At 31.5% G+C, this 13,553-nt stretch overlaps 1 long non-coding RNA gene across 1 annotated transcript; it reads right to left on the bottom strand.

Annotated features, from left to right (window-relative positions):
* Positions 1-789: 789 nt before the first annotated feature.
* On the bottom strand, positions 790-2,703 carry LOC148763133 (uncharacterized). Its single transcript, XR_016026033.1, has 3 exons — positions 2,566-2,703; positions 1,836-1,920; positions 790-966 (listed from the first exon to the last, which is right to left on the bottom strand). It is a non-coding gene; the product is annotated as an uncharacterized LOC148763133 (long non-coding RNA).
* Between the last annotated feature and the right edge of the window lie 10,850 nt (positions 2,704-13,553).

The following is a 13,553-nucleotide window of genomic DNA, read 5'->3' as shown; positions in this document are numbered from 1 at the left end:
TTAAAGCGAGTAATAAGGCTTTCAAAGGTATGAGTGACTATAAATGGACTTTTCTTGTTAGTGGATGGCTTTCACTCCATGTTTCTCGTGGTAAACATGTAATTTCAATCTGTTTTAAAGAAAAATGTAAAAATATTCACCTCAAAATTAATAATGAGATTATAAAACCATTTAAAGCTAGTAATAAGGCTTTTAAAGCCATCAGTGACTATATATGGACTTTTCTTGTTAGTGGATGGCTTTCACTCCATGTTTCTCAAGGTAAACATGCAATTTCAATCTGTTTTAAGAAAGAATGTAAAAAAAGTCACCTAAAAATTAATAATGAGATTATAAAACCATTTAAAGTGTCACGACCCGGAACTCCCCATCGAGCCCGTGACAATCGTCGCGAGGCCTCAACAGACATTTTTCACTCCGAATGCCGATCGAAACCCCGCAAGGCTTAGCATCAGCTTCCGCATCTTCCCGGTGAGCAACAATTATTAAATCTCGCATTTCAAAAAAAATCATAAGTCATTTTCAAATAAGGACAATAAAATTTTATTTTCTGGCTCACAGGGGCATTTTCGTAATTTTTCGTCAAAAATCTCAAAACTTGTTAAAAATGTAGTAGGTGAGCAGAAAATATATATTTAATGATTTAAAAACAAATTAAATATCTAAAACGTTCATTTGAAAGCAAATTGTTAACAACTAGTACTATTCAAAAATAATCAATAAAATATTCTATTTTCTCATAAAATAAATTTTTATAGAAATATTCGTAAATAATTTTTCGCACATGAAAGTAAAGTAAAAATTGTATGAATAGAAATACAGATAACCAAAATATAAGTTTTGATCTGCAATGACACGTGGGCTCCAATTGACCAAGAGGATGTAAGACTGTGAACTCTTACTTTCTATAATGCAGTTTCGAGCTTAGTTCTCGTCCTACTCGACTATCTACAAACTGTCCTGAGCCTGAAAAATGTATAGGAAGAAGGGGTGAGATTTTATAATCCTAGTGAGTAAACAGATACCATCTAAAGTATCTAAAGCCGAGTAAATAGAGACAATTAAAATAAGTCATCATACTGTAATTTCATTACCTTTCAGTTCATTTCAACCAAATAAAATCAATCCATATAAATCGAGTAATCAACTTGGCTTATGAATTTCTTAAAACTTTGGCTCGTGCCAAAACTCATACTCAGTGATACCTTGCGCAGGGCATCCAACCGAGTCCGTCAAGGCTGTTAAAATTTCATATACACTTAAAATATAATTTTAGTTTGAGAAAAATACAGCCGTTCCTTGGCGTTGGCTGAGTTCCCCTTCACGTGGTGGTTTAGCGTGAAGTGAACCCTAAGCTTTACCCCAGGAGATACCCTACACGCCTCTCCGTTCGAGGTAATAATATAATGGAGTTTACCGTGCCCCTCTAATAGGCTGGTCCACGGAACCCCCTCTGCAGTAAATAATTAATATAGAATCCACCAATCAATAAAATTCATTCTAGCATGACATGGCAATTTATTGCAACCTAGCCTCTCAAGGCTAAATACACAATACAAATAATTTTGACACCAAAATCAATTTAGCCATTCATGCTCATATATTGTCATAAGCCATTCAATTTAAAACCATAAATTTGCAACACCAGCAGGCAGTCTCCAATTACTCTATTTTCAAAACCAGTATTCGATTTTCCAGAAAATTTATAAAATCATTTTATAAAATCACAATTTCTCCTAAAACATAGCAATTTACCATTTAAACCCATTTTCCATAAAATCACACAGTTGTATAAAACTACTCTAGATAATTAAGATGATAATAAGTTTACTCACAGTATTAGGAGTAGAAATACTCCTATCTTTCGCCCTCGGGTGCAGTCTCTTACCCGAAACAATTGACTCACCACCTATCCATAATCTATGACACAAAATTCAATAAATTGTGTCAATTTATCATAAATTATTTTAAGCTCTTATCCATGCGTATGCACTAGATAGGATTTGAAATGTTTAGACAATCGCTTAATTGCGGTGTCCGACCTAACTCGCCTATACACGGTGTAAAGTCCTAAAATCACCAATTCGACTCCAATTCCATCCATTTCAATTTCAATTATCCAATTATATCCACAATACCTCAATGACTGTGAATTTGGTCCAATTTATCAGTTCGGACTGTAAATTACGCTTTTACCCCTAGTGGGTAAAAATTTCAATTTATTGCACCGAAAATTCCCATTTAATTTCCAACCTCATAATTCATCATTTTTCCACCTAATTCTCTTAAAATAAAGTCAACCTCATCCTCACATACCATTGGCTAGATTCGACCTAGGAAAATTCATGGAGAAGATAAATATTTTTCTTGTTGTTTTACTCATAAACATGCTACACTAACACTAAACACTAACATAGCTCAAAATCAAATTTATCTAACAACTTTCTCTCTCTAAACCCATATGACCAGAATTGAAATCATCCTCAAATCACATGATTCAACCATGGAAAATGATGGGAAATGCATGGGAAAGGTAAAGCACAAGACAAATTTAAGAAATGTTACCTTTTTTCACTTGATTTTTGAATTTTCACCTATTTTCCCTTTAAATTTCTTGGCTAGGGTTTTATTTTCTCCTTTCTCTCTCTTGTTTCTTGCTTGGCCGAATGTTGAAGAAGAAGAATGGGTGGGCTGATTTTTTTTTATGCCTTTTTATTGTTTAATGAAATAATATTATTTTATTTATATTTTAAATATTTTATTAATTCATTTTTTTCTAGCCATCCACTTGTCCTACTTTTTCCACCATGCATTCCCTTTGACTTATCCAAGTCTTAAGTGAAATTTCCAGAATTTTCCAAAGTTTTGGTCGAGCAAATTTTTCAAAATTACACTTTTGCCCCTAAACTTTTCAAAAATTACATTTTTGCCCCAAAAATTGAAAATTTGCCATAATGCATAATTTGCACTCCTCATACTCATTTCACACTCCAAATAATTAAATTTGATCAAAATCCTTTCAAAAATTAAATTTTCGATTCCATATGATAAAATTACCATTTTACCTTTTTACTCCAAATTATACTGAAATTAAAATTTTTCACTCCTAAACTTCAAATCTTACTCCAATAAGTCAAATTATACTCCAATAAGTCAAATGGGGCCAAAAAAATCTTTTCTAAAATTCTCATTTTGTCCTCAGGTGGCAAATGATCATTTTGCCCCTGGATAGCGAAAATTCCGGTTTGACTCCAAATTGATCGTCAAACTCCGAATTACCATATTAAACCATTCTGTGAGTTTAAAATTCTTAATTTCATCATAAATTCTCTATTTGATCTAGTTCGAGGTTTAAATCAATTTTGTTGTACCTCTAGGTACAATACCGACTTTTGTAAATTTTTTTCGAGACTCTCCTAGCATACAAACATGTTATCCATCACGTGTATGTCATGATAAATATTTTTATAGAGTCGGGCTTGTCATCTTCTCCCCCACTTGAATCAACCATATGATCTTTCTTCTTGACTGATTTCGACATCCGGCTAAATATTAATATTTTAAAAATTTTATCTTGTCTCCTTGGTACCTAAAATACCTTATTATGCCTCATTTGACTTTTGAATCGCCTTTTATCTCACAAATTCTCCTCTGATAGAATTATTATTATTTTCTCACTTGCGAAATATTTTATCCTAAACTACTCCTTTCGTTTTTTATCACTTTTAAACGTTTTAATTGACCTCAATTTGCATTCGATCAACTTTATTTATCACTATATCAAAGTATGGGGTATTTCATAAAGCGAGTAATAAGGCTTTCAAAGGCATGAGTGACTATAAATGGACTTTTCTTGTTAGTGGATGGCTTTCACTCCATGTTTCTCGAGGTAAACATGCAATTTCAATCTGTTTTAATAAAAAATGTAAAAAAAGTAACCTCAAAATTAATAATGAGATTATAAAACCATTGAAAGTGAGTAATAAGGCTTTCAAAGGCAGGAGTGACTATAAATAGACTTTTCTTGTTCGTGGATGGCTTTCGCTCCATGTTTCCTGATGTAAACATGCAATTGCAATATGTTTTAATGAAAAATGTAAAAAAATTCAACTTAAAATCAATAATGAGATTATAAAACAATTTAAAACGAGTAATAAGGCTTTGAAAGGCATGAGCGACAATAAATAGACTTTTCTTGTCAATGGATGGCTTTCGCTTCACGTTTCTTGAGGTAAACATTCAATTATAAGCTGTTTTTATCAAAAATGTAAAAAAATTCACCTCAAATTAATAATGAGATTATAAAACCATTTAAAGCGAGCAATAAGGTTTTCAAAGGCATGAGTGACTATAAATAGACTTTTCTTGTTAGTGGAATGCTTTCACTCCAGGTTTCCCTAGGTAAACATGCAATGTCAATCTGTTTTAATGAAAAATGCAAAAACATTCACTTCAAAATTAATAATGAGATTATAAAACCATTTAAAGCGAGTAATAAGGCTTTTAAAGGCATGAGTGACTATAAATGGACATTTCTTGTTAGTGGATGGCTTTCGCCCCATGTTTCCTGATGTAAACATGCAATTTCAATCGGTTTTAATGTAAAATGTAAACAAATTCAACTTAAAATCAATAATGAGATTATAAAACCATTTAAAGCGAATAATAAGGCTATCAAAGATATGAGTGACTATAAATGGACTTTTCTTGTTAGTGGATGGCTTTCACTCCATGTTTCTCATGGCAAATATGCAATTTCAATCTGTTTTAATGAAAAATGTAAAAACATTCACATCAAAATTAATAATGAGATTATAAAACCATTTAAAGCGAGTAATAAGGCTTTTAAAGGCATGAGTGACTATAAATGGATATTTCTTGTTAGTGGATGGCTTTCGCCCCATGTTTCCTGATGTAAACATGCAATTTCAATCGGTTTTAATGTAAAATGTAAAAAAATTCAACTTAAAATCAATAATGAGATTATAAAACCATTTAAAGCGAGCAATAAGGCTTTTAAAGCCATGAGTGACTATCAATAGACTTTTCATGTCAATGGATGGCTTACGCTTCACGTTTCTTGAGGTAAACATTCAATTATAAGCTGTTTTTTTCAAAAATGTAAAAACATTCACCTCAAAATTAATAATGAGATTATAAAATCATTTAAAGCGAGTAATAAGGCTTTCAAAGGCATGAGTGACTATATATGGACTTTTCTTCTTAGTGGATGGCTTTCACTCCATGTTTCTCGAGGTAAACATGCAATTTCAATATGTTTTAATAAAAAATGTAAAAAAAGTAGCCTCAAAATTAATAATGAGATTATAAAACCATTGAAAGTGAGTAATAAGGCTTTCAAAGGCAGGAGTGACTATAAATAGACTTTTCTTGTTCGTGGATGGCTTTCGCTCCATGTTTCCCGAGGTAAACATGCAATTTCTATCTGTTTTAAGAAAAAATGTAAAAAAAATCACCTCAAAATTAATAATGAGATTATAAAACCATTTAAAGCGAGTAATAAGGCTTTCAAAGGCATGAGTGACTATAAATGGACTTTTCTTGTTAGTGGATAGCTTTCACTCCGTGTTTCTCGAGGTAAACATGCAATTTCAATCTGTTTTAATAAAAAATGTAAAAAAAGTAACCTCAAAATTAATAATGAGATTATAAAACCATTGAAAGTGAGTAATAAGGCTTTCAAAGGCAGGAGTGACTCTAAATAGACTTTTCTTGTTCGTGGATGGCTTTTGCTCCATGTTTCTTGATGTAAACATGCAATTGCAATCTGTTTTAATGAAAAATGTAAAAAAATTCAACTTAAAATCAATAATGAGATTATAAAACAATTTAAAGCGAGTAATAAGGCTTTGAAAGGCATGAGCGACTATAAATAGACTTTTCTTGTCAATGGATGGCTTTCGCTTCACGTTTCTTGAGGTAAACATTGAATTATAAGCTGTTTTTATCAAAAAGGTAAAAAAATTCACCTCAAATAAATAATGAGATTATAAAACCATTTAAAGCGAGCAATAAGGTTTTCAAAGGCATGAATGACTATAAATAGACTTTTCTTGTTAGTGGAATGCTTTCAGTCCAGGTTTCCCGAGGTAAACATGCAATGTCAATCTGTTTTAATGAAAAATGTAAAAACATTCACCTCAAAATTATTAATGAGATTATAAAACCATTTAAAGCGAGAAATAAGGCGTTTAAAGGCATGAGTGACTATAAATGGACATTTCTTGTTAGTGGATGGCTTTCGCCCCATATTTCCTGATGTAAACATGCAATTTCAATCGGTTTTAATGTAAAATGTAAAAAAAATTCAACTTAAAATCAATAATGAGATTATAAAACCATTTAAAGCGAGCAATAAGGCTTTTAAAGCCATGAGTGACTATAAATAGACTTTTCATGTCAATGGATGGCTTACGCTTCACGTTTCTGTAGGTAAACATTCAATTATAAGCTGTTTTTTTCAAAAATGTAAAAACATTCACCTCAAAATTAATAATGAGATTATAAAACCATTTAAAGCAAGTAATAAGGCTTTCAAAGGCATGAGTGACTATAAATGGACTTTTCTTGTTAGTGGACAGCTTTCGCTCCATGTTTCCCGAGGTAAACATGCAATTTCAATCTGTTTTCATGAAAAATATAAAAAAATTCAACTTAAAATCAATAATGAGATTATAAAACCATTCAAAGCGAGTAATAAGGCTTTCAAAGCCATGAGTGACTATAAATAGACTTTTCATGCCAATGGATGTCTTTCGCTTCATGTTTCTTGAGGTAAACATTCAATTATAAGCAGTTTTTATCGAAAATGTAAAAAAATTCACCTTAAAATTAATAATGAGATTATAAAACCATTTAAAGCGGGTAATAAGGCTTTCAAAGGCATGAGTGACGATAAATGGACTTTTCTTGTTAGTGGATGGCTTTCGCTTCATGTTTCTCGAGGTAAGCATGCAATTTCAATCTGTTTTAAGAAAAAATGTAAAAAAAGTCACCTCAAAATTAATAATGAGTTTATAAAACCATTTAAAGTGAGTAATAAGGCTTTCAAAGGCATGAGTGACTATAAATGGACTTTTGTTGTTAGTGGATGGCTTTCACTCCATGTTTCTTGTGGTAAACATGCAATTTCAATCTGTTTTAATAAAAAATGTAAAAACATTCACCTCAAAATTAATAATGAGATTATAAAACCATTTAAAGCGAGTAATAAGGCTTTCAAAGGCATGAGTGACTATATATGGACTTTTCTTCTTAGTGGATGACTTTCACTCCATGTTTCTCGAGGTAAACATGCAATTTCAATCTGTTTTAAAAAAAAATGTAAAAAAAGTAACCTCAAAATTAATAATGAGATTATAAAACCATTGAAAGTGAGTAATAAGGCTTTCAAAGGCAGAAGTGACTATAAATAGACTTTTCTTGTTCGTGGATGGCTTTCGCTCCATGTTTCCCGAGATAAACATGCAATTTCTATCTGTTTTAAGAAAAAATGTAAAAAAAGTCACCTCAAAATTAATAATGAGATTATAAAACCATTTAAAGCGAGTAATAAGGCTTTCAAAAGCATGAGTGACTATAAATGGACTTTTCTTGTTAGTGGATGGCTTTCACTCCGTGTTTCTCGAGGTAAACATGCAATTTCAATCTGTTTTAATAAAAAATGTAAAACAAGTAACCTCAAAATTAATAATGAGATTATAAAACCATTGAAAGTGAGTAAGAAGGCTTTCAAAGGCAGTAGTGACTATAAATAGACTTTTCTTGTTCGTGGATGGCTTTTGCTCCATGTTTCTTGATGTAAACATGCAATTGCAATCTGTTTTAATGAAAAATGTAAAAAAATTCACCTTAAAATCAATAATGAGATTATAAAACAATTTAAAGCGATTAATAAGGCTTTGAAAGGCATGAGCGACTATAAATAGACTTTTCTTGTCAATGGATGGCTTTCGCTTCACGTTTCTTGAGGTAAACATTCAATTATAAGCTGTTTTTATCAAAAAGGTAAAAAAATTCACCTCAAATTAATAATGAGATTATAAAACCATTTAAAGCGAGCAATAAGGTTTTCAAAGGCATGAGTGACTATAAATAGACTTTTCTTGTTAGTGGAATGCTTTCACTCCAGGTTTCCCGAGGTAAACATGCAATGTCAATCTGTTTTAATGAAAAATGTAAAAACATTCACCTCAAAATTAATAATGGGATTATAAAACCATTTAAAGTGAGTGATAAGGCTTTTAAAGGCATGAGTGACTATAAATGGACATTTCTTGTTAGTGGATGGCTTTCGCCCCATGTTTCCTGATGTAAACATGCAATTTCAATCAGTTTTAATGTAAAATGTAAAAAAATTCAACTTAAAATCAATAATGAGATTATAAAACCATTTAAAGCGAGCAATAAGGCTTTTAAAGCCATGAGTGACTATAAATAGACTTTTCATGTTAATGGATGGCTTATGCTTCATGTTTCTTGAATTAAACTGTCACGACCCGGTACTCCCCTCGAGCCCGTGACAACCGCAGCAGTGTCCCGATAGACACTTATTGCCCGAAATGTCAACCCGAAACCCCGCAAGGCTTTACTATCAGTTTCTCTGTTCCCTTGTGAGGAACCATTGTCAAATATCGTGTTCTAAAAGATTTAAAGCTGTTTGCAGCTTTAAACAAATAAAATATTAATTTTTCGTCTCACAAGGGTATTTTGGTCATTTTTCTCAAAAATTTCGAAACTGGCTAAAACGTAATATACAAGTACAAAACACATAATTCATATTCAAAATGAGTTTAAAAGTCTAAAATCTTCATTTAAAACGAAATTATGGTTATTTGAATATAATAAGAAAATAAAAAAAATATTAAGTAAAATATTCTATTTTCTTATAAAACAATATTTATAGAGTTATACGTGAATAATTTTTATAGCGTAAAAACTAAATAAATTTATACATACTTAAATACAATAAGCCAAAATATTTAATTTAATTTACAATAACAAGAGTGCCCTCGAATAAACAAAAGTAAAGAGGACTGTGAACCTACGGTTTGGAAAATGCAGATCCCACTGTAGTCCTCGATGAGATCAGCTATCTACAGTCTATACTGAACCTGAAATGGGTGGAAAGGAGGGTGGTGAGATTATAAAATCCCAATGAGTAAACAAACATCATCATAAACATATAGAGTTGAGTACATGGAGACAATAAAGTAAATCATCATAAACTGGGTTATACCATTAGAACACATCTCGTTCAAAATAAGTAAAAAGGCTTATGAATCTCCTAAAAATCTAGGCTTGTGCCATAAATCCATTCTCGGGGACACCTTGGCCGAGGCATCCTACGGAGACCGCCAAGGCTATTAAAATTCACATTTCACATAAATCGTATTTTTGTTTTGAAAACATAGTCGTTCCTTGGCGTTGGCTGAGTTCCCCTTCACGTGGTGGTTTGGCGTGAAGTGAACCCAAGCTTTACCCCAGGAGATACCCTACGCGCCTCTCCGATCAAGGTAAGAATATAATGGGGTTTACCGTGCCCCTCTAAAAGGCTGGTCCACAGAAACCCCCTACTGCAGTGATTAATTAATATATAATCCACCATATAATAAAACTCAATAACATGATATGGTAATTTTGTAATTCGCAGTTTTTCAAGGCAACCAAACAATTCGCATTTCAATACAATTGCCAACTAGCCAATCATGCTCGATTTATCATAAGTCAGTCAATTTAAACAATCAAATTGTCACAATTAACAATCTCCGTGTACTCTATTTTTCAAAATCATTATTAATTCCAAAACAATTTATAAATTAATTTCATTAAAACTCATTTATTCATAAAACATGAAAATTTACCTTTTTAAATTTCTTTTTCCATAGAATTCATGAAAGCATCTAAAAACCACCCTAGATAATTAAAATGACAGTAAGTTTACTCACAATGTCTAGAATGCAGACTTTCAAAGCACTCTGTCTACTGGTCCTCGGATGCAATTTCCTTGCCTTTATCGGAGGACTCACCACCTTGACACAATACAAAATTGAGAATTTTACCAAGTTGGTACTAAATCAAAATTAAACTAATTTAGACTACCAATGCATGATATGGAATGCAAAAATGCACTGGTAACTATCTAAACCCGGTATTGACCTAATTCATCTTATCACCCGATTAAATTCCTAACGCGTCCGTTTAAACTGCAATTTAATTCTTTTCAGTTTCTATACCTCAATTGCACCCAAATTAACTTAATGTCCCTCAGTGTGGTGCAAATTATCAATCCCAACAGCAAATTACGAAAATACCCTTAGTGGGTAAAAATTCATATTTTTGCTCCGAAAATTCCCATTATTTTTCTAAGCTCATAATTCATTATTCCTTAACCAATTCTCCTAGAATAAAATCAAACTCATCCTCACTCACTACATGGTAAATTCAGCCATTAATGGTTGGGGGAGAAAATAAATTCTTTTCTTGTTGTTTTGTTTCTAAATATGCTAAACTAACTAAAAACACTAACATAAATTAAAATCAAATAAATCCAACAACTTTCTCTCTCCTAACCCATTTTTTCAGAATTGAATTCATCATGAAAACATGTAATTTAATCATGAAAAATAAAGAGAAATGCTTGGGAATAAGAAAACTCAAGCTTAATAGAAAAAATCTCACCTTTTTCACTTAATTTCCTTGAAAATTCACATTTTTTCTTTGATTTTCTCTCTCTAGGGTTTTGTTTTTGTTTTCTCTCTCTTCTTGCTGGTTTCGCCGGCAATGGGGTGGAAGATGAGCTGATTTTTGTGCCTTTTAAAAAGGAAAATAATAAATTAATAAAGGCATGACACGTGGCATCATGTCATTGGTTCGTTTTTAAAATTTTAAAAATTTAAACATTTTATCTCCACCACATGTTTATTCAAGGGTCAAAGCTGAAGACAAAGGAAGACCATGTGCTGGAAAAATATCCTGGTGGTGGAAAATTACAATTTTACCCCTGAGGTGGCAAAATTACCATTTTACCCCTATACTCCAAATTACACCGAAATTAAAATTTTTTCACTTTTAAACCTCAAATCATACTCCAATAAGTCAAATGGGGCCAAAAAAATTCTTTTCTAAAATTCCCATTTTGTCCTCAGGTGGCAAATGACCATTTTGCCCCTAGTTAGTGAAAATTCCGATTTGACTCAAAATTGATCCTCAAACTCCAAATTACCATTTTAAGTCATTCATAAACTGTGAAACTCTTAATCTCACCTTAAAATTCCTATTTGATCTAGTTCGAGGATTAAATAAACTTTGTTGTACCTCCAGGTACAATACCGACTTTTGTAAATTTTTCGGGACTCTCATAGCATGAAATTATGCTATCATCACATGTATGTCATGAATAGTATTTTATAAGGTCGGGCTTTACATAAACATTCAATTATAAGCTGTTTTTTTCAAAAATGTAAAAACATTCACCTCAAAATTAATAATGAGATTATAAAACCATTTAAAGCGAATAATAAGGCTTTCAAAGGCATGAGTGACTATAAATGGACTTTTCTTGTTAGTGGATGGCTTTCGCTCCATGTTTCCCGAGGTAAACATGCAATTTCAATCTGTTTTAATGAAAAATGTAAAAAAATTCAACTTAAAATCAAAAATGAGATTATAAAACCATTCAAAGCGAGTAATAAGGCTTTCAAAGCCATGAGTGACTATAAATAGACTTTTCATGCCAATGGATGGCTTTCACTTCACGTTTCTTGAGGTAAACATTCAATTATAAGTGTTTTTATCAAAAATGTAAAAAAATTCACCTTAAAATTAATAATGAGATTATAAAACCATTTAAAGCGGGTAATAAGGCTTTCAAAGGCATGAGTGATGATAAATGGACTTTTTCTTGTTAGTGGATGGCTTTCGCTTCATGTTTCTCGAGGTAAACATGCAATTTCAATCTGTTTTAAGAAAAAATGTAAAAAAAGTCACCTCAAAATTAATAATGAGATTATAAAACCATTTAAAGTGAGTAATAAGGCTTTCAAAGGCATGAGTGACTATAAATGGACTTTTCTTGTTAGTGGATGGCTTTCACTCCATGTTTCTCGAGGTAAACAAGCAATTTCAATCTGTTTTAATAAAAAATGTAAAAAAAGTAACCTCAAAATTCATAATGAGATTATAAAAGCATTTAAAGCGAGTAATAAGGCTTTCAAAGGTATAAGTGACTATAAATGGACTTTTCTTGTTAGCGGATGGCTTTCACTCCATGTTTTGCGTGGTAAACATGCAATTTCAATCTATTTTAATGAAAAATGTAAAAACATTCACCTCAAAATTAATAGTGAGATTATAAAACCATTTAAAGCGAGTAATAAGGCTTTCAAAGGCATGAGTGACTATATATGGACTTTTCTTCTTAGTGAATGGCTTTCACTCCATGTTTCTCGAGGTAAACATGCAATTTCAATCTGTTTTAGTAAAAAATGTAAAAAAAGTAACCTCAAAATTAATAATGAGATTATAAAACCATTGAAAGTGAGTAATAAGGCTTTCAAAGGCAGGAATGACTATAAATAGACTTTTCTTGTTCGTGGATGCCTTTCGCTCCATATTTCCTGGTGTAAACAAGCAATTGCAATCTGTTTTAATGAAAAATGTAAACAAATTCAACTTAAAATCAATACTGAGATTGTAAAATAATTTAAAGCGAGTAATAAGGCTTTGAAAGGCATGAGCGACTATAAATAGACTTTTCTTTTCAATGGATGGCTTTCGCTTCACGTTTCTTGAGGTAAACATTCAATTATAAGCTGTTTTTATCAAAAATGTAAAAAAATTCACCTTAAAATTAATAATGAGATTGTAAAACCATTTAAAGCGAGCAATAAGGTTTTCAAAGGCATGAGTGACTACAAATAGACTTTTCTTGTTAGTGGAATGCTTTCACTCCAGGTTTCCCGAGGTAAACATTCAATGTCAATCTGTTTTAATGAAAAATGTAAACATATTCACCTCAAAATTAATAATGAGATTATAAAACCATTTAAAGCGAGAAATAAGGCTTTTAAAGGCATGAGTGACTATAAATGGACATTTCTTGTTAGTGGATGGCTTTCGCCCCATGTTTCCTGATGTAAACATGCAATTTCAATCGGTTTTAATGTAAAATGTGAAAAAATTCAACTTAAAATCAATAATTAGATTATAAAACCATTTAAAGCGAGCAATAAGGCTTTTAAAGCCATGAGTGACTATAAATAGACTTTTCATGTCAACGAATGGCTTAAGCTTCACGTTTCTTGAGGTAAACATTCAAGTATAAGCTGTTTTTTTCAAAAATGTAAAAACATTCACCTCAAAATTAATAATGAGATCATAAAACCATTTAAAGCGAGTAATAAGGCTTTTAGAGGCATGAGTGACTATAAATGGACTTTTCTTGTTAGTGGATGGCTTTCGCTCCATGTTTCCCGAGGTAAACATGCAATTTCAATCTGTTTTAATGAAAAATGTAAAAAAATTCAACTTAA

The sequence above is a fragment of the Theobroma cacao genome, chromosome 4, assembly GCF_053813885.1.
Source record: "Theobroma cacao isolate CCN51 chromosome 4, ASM5381388v1, whole genome shotgun sequence".
Classification (NCBI taxonomy): Eukaryota; Viridiplantae; Streptophyta; class Magnoliopsida; order Malvales; family Malvaceae; genus Theobroma; species Theobroma cacao.
The sequence above is the reverse complement of the archived record's forward strand: the minus strand, read 5'-3'. Positions and strand labels throughout refer to the sequence as shown.